Source organism: Schistocerca gregaria, chromosome 2 (genome assembly GCF_023897955.1).
Source record: "Schistocerca gregaria isolate iqSchGreg1 chromosome 2, iqSchGreg1.2, whole genome shotgun sequence".
Classification (NCBI taxonomy): Eukaryota; Metazoa; Arthropoda; class Insecta; order Orthoptera; family Acrididae; genus Schistocerca; species Schistocerca gregaria.
In genome coordinates this window covers 494,377,464-494,391,012 of record NC_064921.1, presented here as the reverse complement: position 1 = coordinate 494,391,012, position 13,549 = coordinate 494,377,464, and the positions used below count along the sequence as shown (strand labels likewise).

Sequence of the window (13,549 nt, the reverse complement as noted above, 5' to 3'; positions counted from 1 at the left end):
GACCAACAACGGACAGATGACTTCAGCCGTCGAAATTTCTTCCCAAGAAGTCTTGACAGTACCGTGACGTGACGGCCAGTGTAGGCGTCTATGAGGCTTTAAATTCTTGAAGTTTACAGAAGGACAATGATAAAATGTAAAATATGATCAGGTGTACCTGGAGATGGCTCGAAAACATGAACATCTGTACATGGAGTTGGTTGTATAGCCCACAAACTGAAAGTCAAAAATGAAATGATAAAAAACACTGGCCGATCCGCTCGACCACGGACATGCTTCGATCATTGTTAATAGTGTCTGTGGAAGCTCAATTCGGTGTTCAACCTCTTTGCCGCTAGTTGTTGTGAGATATTGTTTACTGTGGTTTGATTAGTTGTGCAAAGGGTTTCGAAGGATGTGCATCTGTGAAGTAGTCGACAGTCGACGAAAGATTGAAACGTTAGATGAAGTGTCATGAGTCAATGTCTCGAAGAAAACGGCTGTTATTTCCTTATAAAGTAGGCGAATAAGGAGTAAAGCAAACAGTTGACTGGAATAGCCCAGGAAAAATGTGGCATCGTCGGCACAATGTTTTTGAGACGACGTTTACCCAACACCCTTTCCATTTTTCTTGTATCTTGTGGTTTCACTGTATTAATATTCATGTTAAAACACCTTTATGACATGCATCAGAAGTGCCACAGACTAGAAACTTACAAGCAGTACGTAAGTATCCCTTAGCAGTATGATGCGGAACAGCTTCCCTGTATGTGATGTTATTTCTTATAACAGTCAGTTTGAAATACGTCTCGTGTTCTCTTTATAGCTCGTAGTTAGTTATTAACGTAATGCCAATACACGTCATGGAGACGAGTTTCGTACTCATGCCTGTATGATCCGTCTGCATTAAAAGTTTATTACGGTAGAACAAAAGAAATAGTAATGTGACGATACTATTTTGTAGCAAGCACTTTTTAACGCAGGTCCAGGAACTTTCTGAGTACATGCAGAACGTTGAACAATCTGCCAACAAGTCTGCTCGAAGTCTTCATCGCTTGAGTAGTGCTCTACAGCAGCGGCTCAGCATTCTAGCTGATACGGAAGTTCACAATGAAGCTGGGAGGTAGCAATTAAGGTTTGTGCCTCAATTTAGATAATTTATCTTAGAGGTTTTATTAGTGTGTAAAGCATAGAAAACGAAAATTATGTACTATTAAATATCTACTCCATTTCTTTCTCGTCATAGGAACAAGGCCTGTTGAGATTGCATTTTGTGGTTATTCCCTGTAGGTGTGCAGTGAGAGTTCAATGAACAGGTGTAAATATCTACCCCAAAACTTGTTTGTCATGAACATGCGTCAGTAACGTCCATTGTGCATTCCAGGTAAGATGTTCTTTATTCAGGGAATTCGGATAGTGTTTTCACACAATGGCAGGAATGAAAAAAAAATCTTAATTAGGGCTTGAGTTGCTCATTGAAAACTCAAGTTGCTCACTAGCAAGTAACATACAGGTTATCAAACAAACTTCAGTTACATAGACATCTACACAGAAGTAATTTTACCTCTTGATTCTCATAGGAACAAAGTAGTTCCCACATTTGCAGCTGAAAATTCTCTCAGAATGATGAGTGACTTAGTAGACAGCATTTTCCTTCACACACCTCTTTCTAAATAAGTGAAAATCCTGTTCTGTCATTTCTTTTACTTATTGCTTATTTAGCCTGACCAGATTGGAGCTTTAAGTCCCTCACTGAAATCAGATCAGGAACAACATATCCAAAAACATTAGATAACAATCACAGTAATAATAATAATATTTTGCATTATTAATAAACGATAATAATATGGCAATTGAGGCATTAAGAATAATACTGATTTAATGATGCATAAGGAACTTAGTAATGATAATTTGCTACAGTTTGCATTCACATGGCAAATTAATTTGCAGATATAGTTACATGCTGAACATTTAAATTCTCCCCCCCCCCCCCCCCCCCAATTATCCACGTTTGTAGTACGGCACTACAAACAAATGTTTTCTTACTTCCAGGCTGGTTTTCTTGCTAGTAAGTACTTCGTCGGTTTATGCAGTTTTAGCCTGTTGTAATTTGCTTACAATTTCTTTCTAGCTTCTGTCATCCCGTGTGATCCTGCTTACGGAATAGGTAAATTCCTCTTATCATTTCTAGCTCCTATCTTCAAATTCTTACTCTTAAATGTTCATACTCTTCTGCAGCACTGCATACCATTATTTTAGTTTTTCATGTCATCTTCATTGTCATTATTCATACCCATTATGTGTGGAGAAAGGCAACAGCAAACCACCTCCATTAAGATCTTGCCTAATATGGTCGTGAACATTGTTCCCCTAGACTCTGTCAAGAAGCATGGGGCTTCATTTCCATTCAATTCTCATACCATGTCGTGTGCAGAAAATCCTTTCTATTGTTTTGAGGACCTTCTCTTGATCTTGTTTCATGTCCGTGATCACAGCAATATCATCTGCATAACATTGCTTGTGTATCTTAGATTCCTGCCTCAGCAGTTTCACAAACTTTGTCTATAGCTTCCTGAATGCAAGCATTGTTTATATGAGGAGAATGAGCATGTCCTTGTCTCATTGAGTTTGCAATTTTTGCTTCTTGTTGTGATGGAAATTCTTATCCACAGCCACTTGGTTCTTATAAAAACTGTGTGTCATTGCAAGTCTTAGACCTGCTTTTTCAACACTAAATATTTCGTGGCAGATAATTTATCAAATACCTTTACTATGTCTGCTAAGGCAATAAAAGTTTGTTTACATTTCTGTATTTGTTTTTCAATAATAATTTTAAGTGCCAGAATTCCTTCTCGTTTTCCCTAATCCACTAGATTAGATTAATACTTGTTCCATAGATCGTGAATAAGACACTTCATAATTATGTGGAACGTGTCAGGTTAATAAAATATGTCTGTACAAGATATTACATTACACAAAATATTGCATGACACTAATGTTTAAGTTAGTTTTTTCCCCTCCCTTAATTTATGTCTAAAAACTTGGCCAATGAGTAGAAGGAGTTGTCATCTAGAAACTCTTTTAATTTATTTTTAAATGTTGGTTGACTATCTGTTAGGCTTTTGATGCTGTTTGGTAGGTGACCGAAGACTGTTGTGGCAGCATAATTTACCCCTTTCTGTGCCAAAGTCAGATTTAACCCTGCATAGTGAAGATCATCCTTTCTTCTGGTGTTAGAGCTATGCACACTGCTATTACTTTTGAACCGGGTTGGGTTATTAATGACAAATTTCATAAGTGAATATATATACTGTAAGGTTACTGTGAGGATCCCTAGATCCTTAAATAGATGTCTGCAGGATGATCGTGGATGGGCTCCAGCAGTTATTCTGATTACATGTCTTTGAGCAATGAGTATTTTTCTACTCAACGATGAATTACCCCAGAATATGATGCCATACGAAAGTCGTGACTGAAAGTAGGCATAGTAAGCTAATTTACTGAGATTCTTATCACCAAAATTTGCAATAACCCTAATAGCATATGTAGCCGAACTCAAGACGTTTCAGCAGACCATCAATGTGTTGCTTCCAAATTAACCTCTCATCAATGGACACACCTAAAAATTTTGAAAATTCTACCTTAGCTACAGACTTCTGTTCAAAGTCTATATTTATTACTGGAGTTGTGCCATTTACTGTATGGAACTGTATATACTGTGTTTTATCAAAATTTAAAGAGTCCGTTTGCTGAGTACCACTTAATAATTTTGTGAAAAACATCATTTACAATTACATCACTTAGTTATTGATTTTTGGATGTTATTACTATACTAGTATCATCAGCAAAAAGAACTAATTTTGCATCTTCATCAATGTGGAATGGGACCCCGTACTTGATTAGCCCCCTCTCCGTCTGATGTCCAAACTTATCTTCACTCAATATATCCCCTACCTTCTCTATAATTCTCGTCAGAATTATCTGTGTAAGAATTTTTGACACATGTCGATAGTAGGCTTAAGGATCAGTACCGTTCATGTTTTACGGCTGCTGCCTTCTTCAGCATAGTAACCATGATTCATTTGTGGTAGTCAGTTGATATCTCTCCTGTGCTATAGATTGATCTAATCAGTTTCAGCAGCATTGTTTTGATGTTGTCACCAATATTCTTGATTAGTTCTGCAGTAATGACATCAGCACCCATTGCTTTGTTCTTCTGTAAGTCTTGAAGAGCTTTCTGAAATTCTTCTTCCAGAATGTTGTCTCCTTTGTCATATTTGCTACTTGCTCTTCTTTTTCTGTAGCATCCTCCTGTCCAGTCATACTGTTCCGCAATGTGTTCTTTCCATCTCTTCACTAAACACAATTTTTTGCTCTTTATCTTCTACTCTACCGAAGTTTGTTGTTTTGCATTTGTTAAATTTATTTGGTGTTCTGTAGGCTATATCAGTTCTGCCATTTTGCTTATTTTCTTCCATTTCTCTGCACATTTCCTCAAGAAAATTTTCTTTTCTTTTGCTAGCTTCTTTGTTGACTAACCTCCTAAATCTTCTGTATTCAGTTCATCAGTTGCATTTCTGTGTAGTCTTCTGCTTTCAATGAGCTAAATAATATCTCCTGTAATCCATTTCCTCCTGTTTTTGGGTTTTGTTTTTCCAGCTATCTGTTCTACTGCTTGATATATGCCAAATTCAGTTTGTTTGTAATTTTCTTTTACTCTGCCATGTTGGACATTTTTAGCTAGGTTGTCTGTTTCTTGTCATAATGTCTTGCCAGTTCTTCAGTTTTCAGTTTTTCTATTTCTCATTTTATGTTTTACTGTTCCTTCTTCAGACATTTGAATTTGAATAAATTTTTTATCAGGACCATTTGTGGTCACTGTATGTCTACCGATGGATGACTCTTGCAGTCTTTTACTTAGTTTCTAAAATGCAATTAGCATGGTGTCTCCTTCAGTCTCTTGGGTCCTTTAGTGTGTAACTTCTTTGCTTGTGGTGTTGGAAAAGTGTATTGCAACAACTAATTGGTGCTTGGAGCAGAACTCAGTCAGGCTTCTCTTTTATTTCTTCTTCAAAGTCCGTAGTTGACCACAATCCCCTATTCCAATTCTCCACCCACTCTTGCATCCCACCCCCCCCCCCCTTCCACCCCCCATTAAGCTTGTGTAATTTGGTTTCGTTTAAAGTTTGACCACTATCCTAGAGCTGTACTGCACGTATCCCGTGACAGATAAGCCAGTGTTTTTTCTTAAAATTACTCCAGCTCCTCCCACTCCAGGTTTGTCTTGATCAGTTCCAGTGGGAGTGACTCAGTATATCTAGATCAGATGTATCCTGATTGGGGCCATTTCATGTCTGATGTGCTATGCATATTGACTTCCAGTTGTTCCGTTTAAAGTTTAAGGTTTTCTAGTTTTCTGCACTGTAGCAGTGTTCTCACATTCCAAGTGGCTATTTTAAAATTTAGATTGTTTTTCTTAACCGAGTCTGTATCTTTTGCAGCCCCCACCCCAAGATCAAATTGGGGGGGGGGGGGGGACTTCTTTATTTCCATGAAATTTTACGAGGACTTGCCCCAGTAACTTATCCTGGAACAAATACCTTACGAAAATACAGAAAAACTGCGTGTGAACTTACTTTATCCATTATAACAATATTTTTTTTTTAGCCAGTGACTGTGAGAACGGTGGGTTTATTTGTAAATAACTTTCCTGCAATTGGCACAATTTCCTTTTATTCATATTTTAAACAATCTTTTTGGGAAATGTTTCCCGTTTTCAAGTGTTTGTACTACAACATTTTTGTCATGTTTTTGATGTGTGAGGTTCTGCTTGGTTTTTTACTTTACTGCAACATGTAAAAGAATGAACAATTTTTAGTTATTTACCAATTTTTATTTGTAGTTAGTAATGAAATTTGGAAGAATCAATAACTATCAAACAATTGCATAATTTTTACATATTGCAGTAAAGTCAACCAAACAAAGCAGAATGTCACACATTGAAAACATTACATAAAAATGGCATAGTACAAAGAAATAAACACTTGAAAATGAGTTTTCCTGAATCACATCTTGTAGAATATGAATAAAAGAAACTTGTGACTGGTAGCAGAACAGTTATATATAAAAATGCAGATGAAATAAAATATAAAAAAATGTTCCAACAGCCTGGATTGCACAAAATATTTCTTTATTTAAGAAAACTGGTTTCGACAGACTTCAGGTCTTAAAAATCTTTGTAAAACATTTTCATTTTACAACAAAAGGATTAAGACCTGAAGATTTTTTAAATATAGAAATAATTTATACAATTTAGGCTGTTGAATGTTTTTAGTAAGTAAAACGGATCAAACCTTCAGTACCTCAAAGTGAGAAAATTCAAAGAAATTTCGAAGTTAAAGATTATTGACAAACTTTGGAAAAAAGAACTACATGCAGTTCTCAACTTGTAAGAGGTCGCCTCCCCCCCCTCCCCATATAAATGTGACACATATAGAGGAAGTTGACTGTTCAGTTCTTGTGATTGTGGTATGATGATAAATTTGATTGGGAGGAGCGTGCCGCACAACTGCTGAAGCACCTAAACAAGTCTTGATTTGCAGTATACGTTTTGTCAACACAGGTGATACAAGAATAAAAAGCTAGTGTGTTTGACTTGCTATGATTCTGTAAAATCATATGGGATCATTTTATGGGGTAGCTCATGAAGTCTAGGTAAAGTTTTCAGCCCAAAAGCGCATATGCGGATTACTTGTGGTGTGAACTCGAACATCCTGCACAGGCTTATTCAAGGAAGTCTTCCCCAGTATGTTTATCCCCTAAGCTAATTTCCCATAAATGATATCTCTCTCTTTCAAACCAACAGCTTAATTCATGGAATTAGTAGTACTAGAAATAAGAATAATCTTCAAAAGATTTTGTCATTTACTTTGGTTCAAAAAACACATTGTTCGAGAAACACATTTTCAGTAACTTGCCAGCTGCTATTAAAAATTAAGTAATAAGTGTTGTAAACATATCTTCTCTTTGTGATGTGTGAATACAACAGCCTAATAAGTATCATATGCATGGTTTTTGTGATATGTTTGTTATTGCCTTTTAAATGGAAATGTTTTTAAAGTTTTTGTCTTATTTCACATCCATTAGAACTGTCACTTGATATCTGTGTAAAGTACATTAGCATACCTCTTTTTTTTTTTTTTTAGAAAAAAGTGTTAGGTGTTATTTTTTGATTTGATTTACATCTTTTTCTTCATTTTGGATGTATAGAACCTGAAGCACATTTAATCTAATCATCTAATGACCTACTCTGCAGCCCAGGCTGTATGAAACTTGTAGGATAAGAAAATACAGGAGGATGGAAAATATTCTGAAGCAAAGAAAGCCTGTATTCCTGAGAGGAGAACTGGTTTTACTTTGATATTCACTTCTATCGGAGAAAGGCTATGTAGGACTGATGCTTTTCAATACAAACTCTGTTCATTGAAACTAATATCAAGTGCACATGCGTTGTTGAAGACATTGTGCAACCTCTCACATCTGTCGAAGAGAAACAGAAGGCAGATGCCCCTTCAGCAGGCAGTGAACGAGTGTTCTTCTTGTACATCTGCAAGGATAAAAGTATCTCTATCATCACTAAAGAAAATTTGTGTTGGGTAAAATCAGATGCCCAAAACAGTCTGGCTAAAATTTTGAGAAGAAATAAACCTAATGGTTGTGTAATAAATCAGAAGAAAACATTAAAATTTCAATCTCCTCTACTCAAGATTCAATTCAGAATATGTGGATAATATCTTGCACAAAAATGATCATTACCTGTTTAAATGCAGCTATTAGATTGCCCATTGGTTGAATTGCATTCCATTGAAGACTTTTCTCACCTGAATCCATTCATCAGGTAATTCTGAAAAAGAAGTTGCTGAGATTGATGATGAGTGGTGCAAAAGGTTCAATATCAGAACAGCAGCTACAACTGCACTGAGTATAGTGGCAAGTTGTTTAAGTCACTGGACTAGGAATTCAGGTAATAATGCAGACTTAGGTTTCAAAGATTTCCCTGATTCAGTCATAGCTAATGCAGGATGGTTCTTTTTCAAAGGCTGCAACTAATTTCCATCCACATTCTTGCCCTCTCTAAACTTGTGGTGCACCTCTAATTGCCCTTCTGTGGATGAGAATTAAACCCTAATTCCTGTGTCCTAAATCTAACTGGATCTCAACAGAAGTGTTGCTGCTGATGCATCTATCTCATATTTCTTGTCAGTTTAAGCCACATTTTTTCATTTTTGGAATGAGAAGTATAGTACTAAATTTAATTCAAAGAAACGGTTCAGAGATGAGTGATAGAAATCCTTGCTGTCTTGCAGGTCATTACAGAAAAAGCTTGAAGGAGAATGTTAGAGGGCAAGTAATAATCAGGGCAACTGTATCTAAGTGTGATAAATTGTCCCATTATTTCAACAAATATGTGGGAACCCATCAGGAATGTTTCTGGCAGATCAACAAGAACGAATATACTGAAACTGTGGAAATCGAGTAGAAATTGCTCTTAAAGAGACACTGTATTGTTGTAATTGCTGTTGCCAAAAACTCTTGTTAATTTATGTAGAGGTGTGGTTGGGACTTCATTTCCAGTAACTGTGAGGAACACAACCATACTTTCCCCATATGGGAGATGCATCTGCAGGGTCTGAGACAGGTTGATATTGGAAATGACACAATCTATTAAATCATTTTACATCAGTTAGAACAATAAGCAAAAACAAACTGTCCAGTCTCTTTTATGAAAATGTGGCCAGCCAAAGGCTTCTCTAATGGATGGAAGACAGCAAACTGATGCCTTATGCAAATCATGAAAAGGCAGTACATCTACAGCCTTACTTTGCAAAACATTGTGAAGTGCATGGCAAAGGCTACATATCCAATTGTAATGGTTATTATGCCTTTTTTGTGTTCCATTCCTGTATGGTGCATAGGAATAGTGACTGTTTAAAAGTCTCTATGGGTCCTGTAATTAATCTGATCTTGTCCTCACAGTACCTATTGGAGTGATATGTAGGGGGTTGCAGTATATTCCTGGAGTCATCATTTAAAGCTGGCTTTTGAAACTTGTGAAGATGAGATGGAAACTGTCCTGAGAAAGCCTACTTACAATGTCTGCCAGTTCAGTTCTTTCAACATCTCTGTGAAACTTACCCGTGGCCATTCGTGCTGCCCTTCTGTGTATGCACTCAACATCTCCTGGTAAACCAATTTCTTATGGGTCCCATACACACTTGAGTAACATTCTAGTATGGGCCACACACATGATTTGTAAGCAATCTCTTTTGTAGACTGATTTACATTTATTGAAGTCTACCTTCTTTACCCATGGCTGAGGCTATGTGATTGTTTTGTTCAGTATCACCACAAAGAGTTACACCCAGATATTTGTAAGAGTTAATAGAGTTCAGCTATGACTTGTTGATTTTATATTCACAATGTACTACATTTTTCTGTTTTGTAAAGTGCGCAGTTTCATATTTATGAAAATTTAAAGCTAGTTGCCAACCTTTGCATCAGTTTGAAACCTTACAAAGATCTAACTGAATATTTATGCAGCTTCTCTGACTGTACGTCACTGTACATGACTACATCATATGCAGGAAAGTCTGAAGTTACTGTTAATATTGTCTGTAGGGTTGTTAATATATTACATGAACAGCAGAGGACTGAACATACTTCACTCAGGTACTCCTGGCATTAATTCTGCATCTGTCAATGTCTCTCCATTCAAGATAATATGTTGCATCCTCCCGACCAAAAACTTTTCAACCCAATCATAGGTTTCGCTTTAGGCCCTATACTACAAACAACTGTACTTTCGGTAATAACTGTAGATGTGGTATTGAGTAAAATGCTTTTCAGCGATTGAGAAATATTGTGTCTTTCTGACTCTTGATCCATGGCTTTCAGTATGTCAGTGCAAGCTTTGTTTCATCTGCTAGAGATAGCTCATTATGTTTGAGCTCAGAATACATTCTAAGATCCCACAACTAATGGATGTCAATGCTAGTGGGGGCTAGTTTTGTGAGTTGGTTCTGCTACTCATCCTTCAGATTGGGTAATGAATCTGATAGGGATTCCATTGTGCCCCATTTCTCAATGCCATTGACTCTAACACCTATCTTACTCATCTTTTCACTGGTATGAACATTATATTGGAGCAGTAATCATAGATTTTCCTTTGTAAAGTAACATTTGGGGACACAGTTAAGTATTTCTGCTTGTTCTCTACTCGTTTCAGTTCCTGTCTTGCCCATGAGTGACAGGCTGTTAATTTTAGTGCCACTAAAAGCCTTCACACACGATCAGAAGTTCTTTAAACTTTTTGAAAAATCTTTCGCTATACTCTGCTACTGTAGTCACTGCAGGGTTCACACATTGCTCTCTTGACAACCAAACACATTCCATTCAACATCTTTATATCCATAGTGTTATACTTTGCTTTATACCTATTACATAGTAATCTGTTTCCTTAGAAGTTTCCTTACAGTATATCCTGGAGGATCCCTCTCATCATGAACTGTTCTATGGGCTATGGTCAACTATTCTTATAAACTTGAGCCATAGTTCTCCTACATGCTCCTATCCTGAGCTGAAAAAAATTAAGTTGTCACATTACTGTTTCTTCGTCTAGTATGCTGAACAGGTAAATCTTTCTACTTTTTTAGTTACCTTTTGTACTTTCTATTCATTGTCGCTGTAACTGCCTGATAGTCACTGATACCAGTTTGGCTTGACATCCTCAAAGAGGCCAGGTCTGTTTGTTACCATCAGATCTAATATATTTCCATCATGAGTAGGATTCTGAACTGTCTATTCTAGGTTGTTTTCAGAAAAAGCATTTAGTAATGTTTCACAGGATGTATTGTCATTCCTGCCACTAACAAAACTATAATCCACCCAATTGATTATTGGGTGATAAAGTCTCCTGCCATGATTACACTCTGATGTGTCCTTTAAAGTTTTTGGTTACATCAGGAAGTAAGCCTGTTGGTCAGTAGAAGAATAAAGTTATAATTTTGTGTGAACCAGTGGTACCGAGTCTTGCTCAAACAGTTTTGCATGCAGCTTCAATTTCTATCTCAGTGTGTTTGAGTTTCTTCTCTACTGTGACAAATACACCATCTCAATTTCCTGTTAGCTTATCCTTTTTGTGTATACTTAAATATTCCTCAGAAATATCACTGCTGTAAACCTCAGATTTTAATGAGCTTTTGGCACCTAGTATTACAAGAGTTTCGTTGCTTCTGAGGAGTACTTTAAATTTTGGCACTTCATTGCAAATATTTCGGCAGTTCACCTATGGAGAATTTCTGTAGATCTGCCACTGTTACTCCTGAGCTATCTTGATTGGATGGAGAGTCACCTACATTTCTCATACAGATGGTAAAGGTTCTGTGTGGTCATTCTTTCTTGTTACACCCTTTGTAGTGTTACCATGATACATCCTGTTACCATGATAAATCGTGTGTTTGAATAGTTGGTAATCATAAATATCTGCAGATAGTTGACATGGAAAAACCATTGGAGACTTTTGCCTATTAGAACAACAGACAAGTAAGTCCTTTTGATGCTAAGATCTCTCTAGTTTAGTTGAACAGAAAGATGGAAAGATCTTAATAGCGGCTTTGTTGACATCCTCGTAGTATTTCTTTGAAATGAGTAGGGAAACCCAAATTAACTGGCTTGTGAAGATAAAATCCTCATCACACAGCTGCCTCTGGTTTTCCACTTTCCTCATGACCACTTTATCAATTTAATGGAGTGTTAATGCAGAAGTTTTAAAGTAAGGAAATGAGACCATGTTAACCTTTTCTAGGAGGTGTTAAAATTATTCTGAAATTACCTCCCTGCCACTTAGTAGAAATATCCAAATTTTATGTAAATTGCAAGTGTTAACCTGTAGCCATTACTGAATTGCTCTGCTACAACATTTAAATGTGCAAAATATACATCTCACTTTGTGTATTCATTGTAACATTTATTTATCTTATCTGTTGTTTTTATTACTTTCAGATTTAATTCTGTTATTTAGATTTGGAAGTTTTTGTTCCTGATTTCTGTAAAAAAAAAAAAAAAAAAAAAAAAAAAAAAAAAAAAAAAAAGTAGGTTAAGTAGATAATGAGGAAAGAAAGTGAAGGGATGGGTGGGAGTACATTACTTCCAACCCTACAGGGCATTGTTTTAAGATAATGGCAAAAGTTAAAAATTTGTGCCGCACCAGGACTGAAACACAAATTCACTGCTTCTTATGAACAGTTGCCTTAACTGCTTTGGCCATCCAGAGTGTTCCTGAGAGACTTCAGTTTCCAACTTAGTGCATGTTGCAATGCAGTGTCTCTCATCCTGGTCCGGCACAAATTTTCAACTTGCATTGCATTACCACAATGCCCTTTGCAGCTGGAAGTCAAGAATTCCTATGTCACTCTCTATTTACTATAAATGTATGCATTAGCAGTGCCATCATGAGTGGTAGAACACATACCACTCAAATATTTAGATACATTTTTAATAAAGCCTCTCTGTTCTAGGAGGTGAGATGCATTCTCCAAGTTACCATATCAGCGAAGTTCTCCAATATACCGTCTTATGTAGAAAAAGAGGCCATGCATTTATTAACCAGCAGGAACTGGGTTTTTTTCTAAATTAAAGTATGCATGAAAGTGTCTGGCAGATATTACTCAGTTTGAAAACCTATCACTCAAGTGTTCATGTTCTGTCATTGTGATGCGTTACGCTATGGACCGCACAATTCTACAAATACCAATGTATTTGTAGTGAGTCCAAATATTTGGTACTATTTAGCATGTCTTGATTCTATCCTTGGGATTATGAGTTAAGTGAGTGTATTCGTCACTAATTCCTAGTCATTTCAGCTGTAACAAAAGAAATATTTTTATATAAAAAGTATTTGTTGAAGATCTGAGTGTGTAACATTTATGTTAATGGAACTACTTTGCAATGTTAAGTTTCTTGAAAGTTAAAGATGTTGATAGTAAGTATAAACATAGTTTATTTGTCTAGTGTTGTTGTATTAGTTGGTTGTTTCCTGAATAAATAAGAGTATTTTCGTTTCCTTTGTGGTTGTTGTCTTTGCAATGTTATATTAGGAACTCACTATGGGAAATATCATTAAGCTTATGACACTTTTGGTTTTAAAAGACCCATGTGATAAAATAATGGTGACATTCATGATAAGAAAGATTACTCTCTTCTTGTCGGAAGGAGAAGATTGAAGAAATACAGATCTCCACAAAAATACTAAAGTTTATTTTATGTGAACATCTGCCTTCTGAAGTTTCACTTAATAATTCAAAGTTGAATTACGCTGTAAGAAGACCACATCTGTTATTAAATCCATAGTAAATGACTTGTGCAGAAGGACAGTTGTCACAGCAAATTGTAAAGTTGCTGGTAGGTTGTCACTTGTCTGGAGAGGTGTCAGCCATTTATGCATTTCACAGTTGCTATATATGATAAGGCAGATGATACATAAAGTGAACAAATTGTTTTCTTGGCCAAACCA

General features: G+C 36.3%; 1 long non-coding RNA gene across 1 annotated transcript; it reads left to right on the top strand.

Annotated features, from left to right (window-relative positions):
* Positions 1-338: 338 nt before the first annotated feature.
* LOC126328183 (uncharacterized) lies at positions 339-13,099 on the top strand. The gene is made up of 3 exons (XR_007561728.1): positions 339-705; positions 963-1,114; positions 12,555-13,099. It is a non-coding gene; the product is annotated as an uncharacterized LOC126328183 (long non-coding RNA).
* The last annotated feature ends 450 nt before the right edge of the window (positions 13,100-13,549 follow it).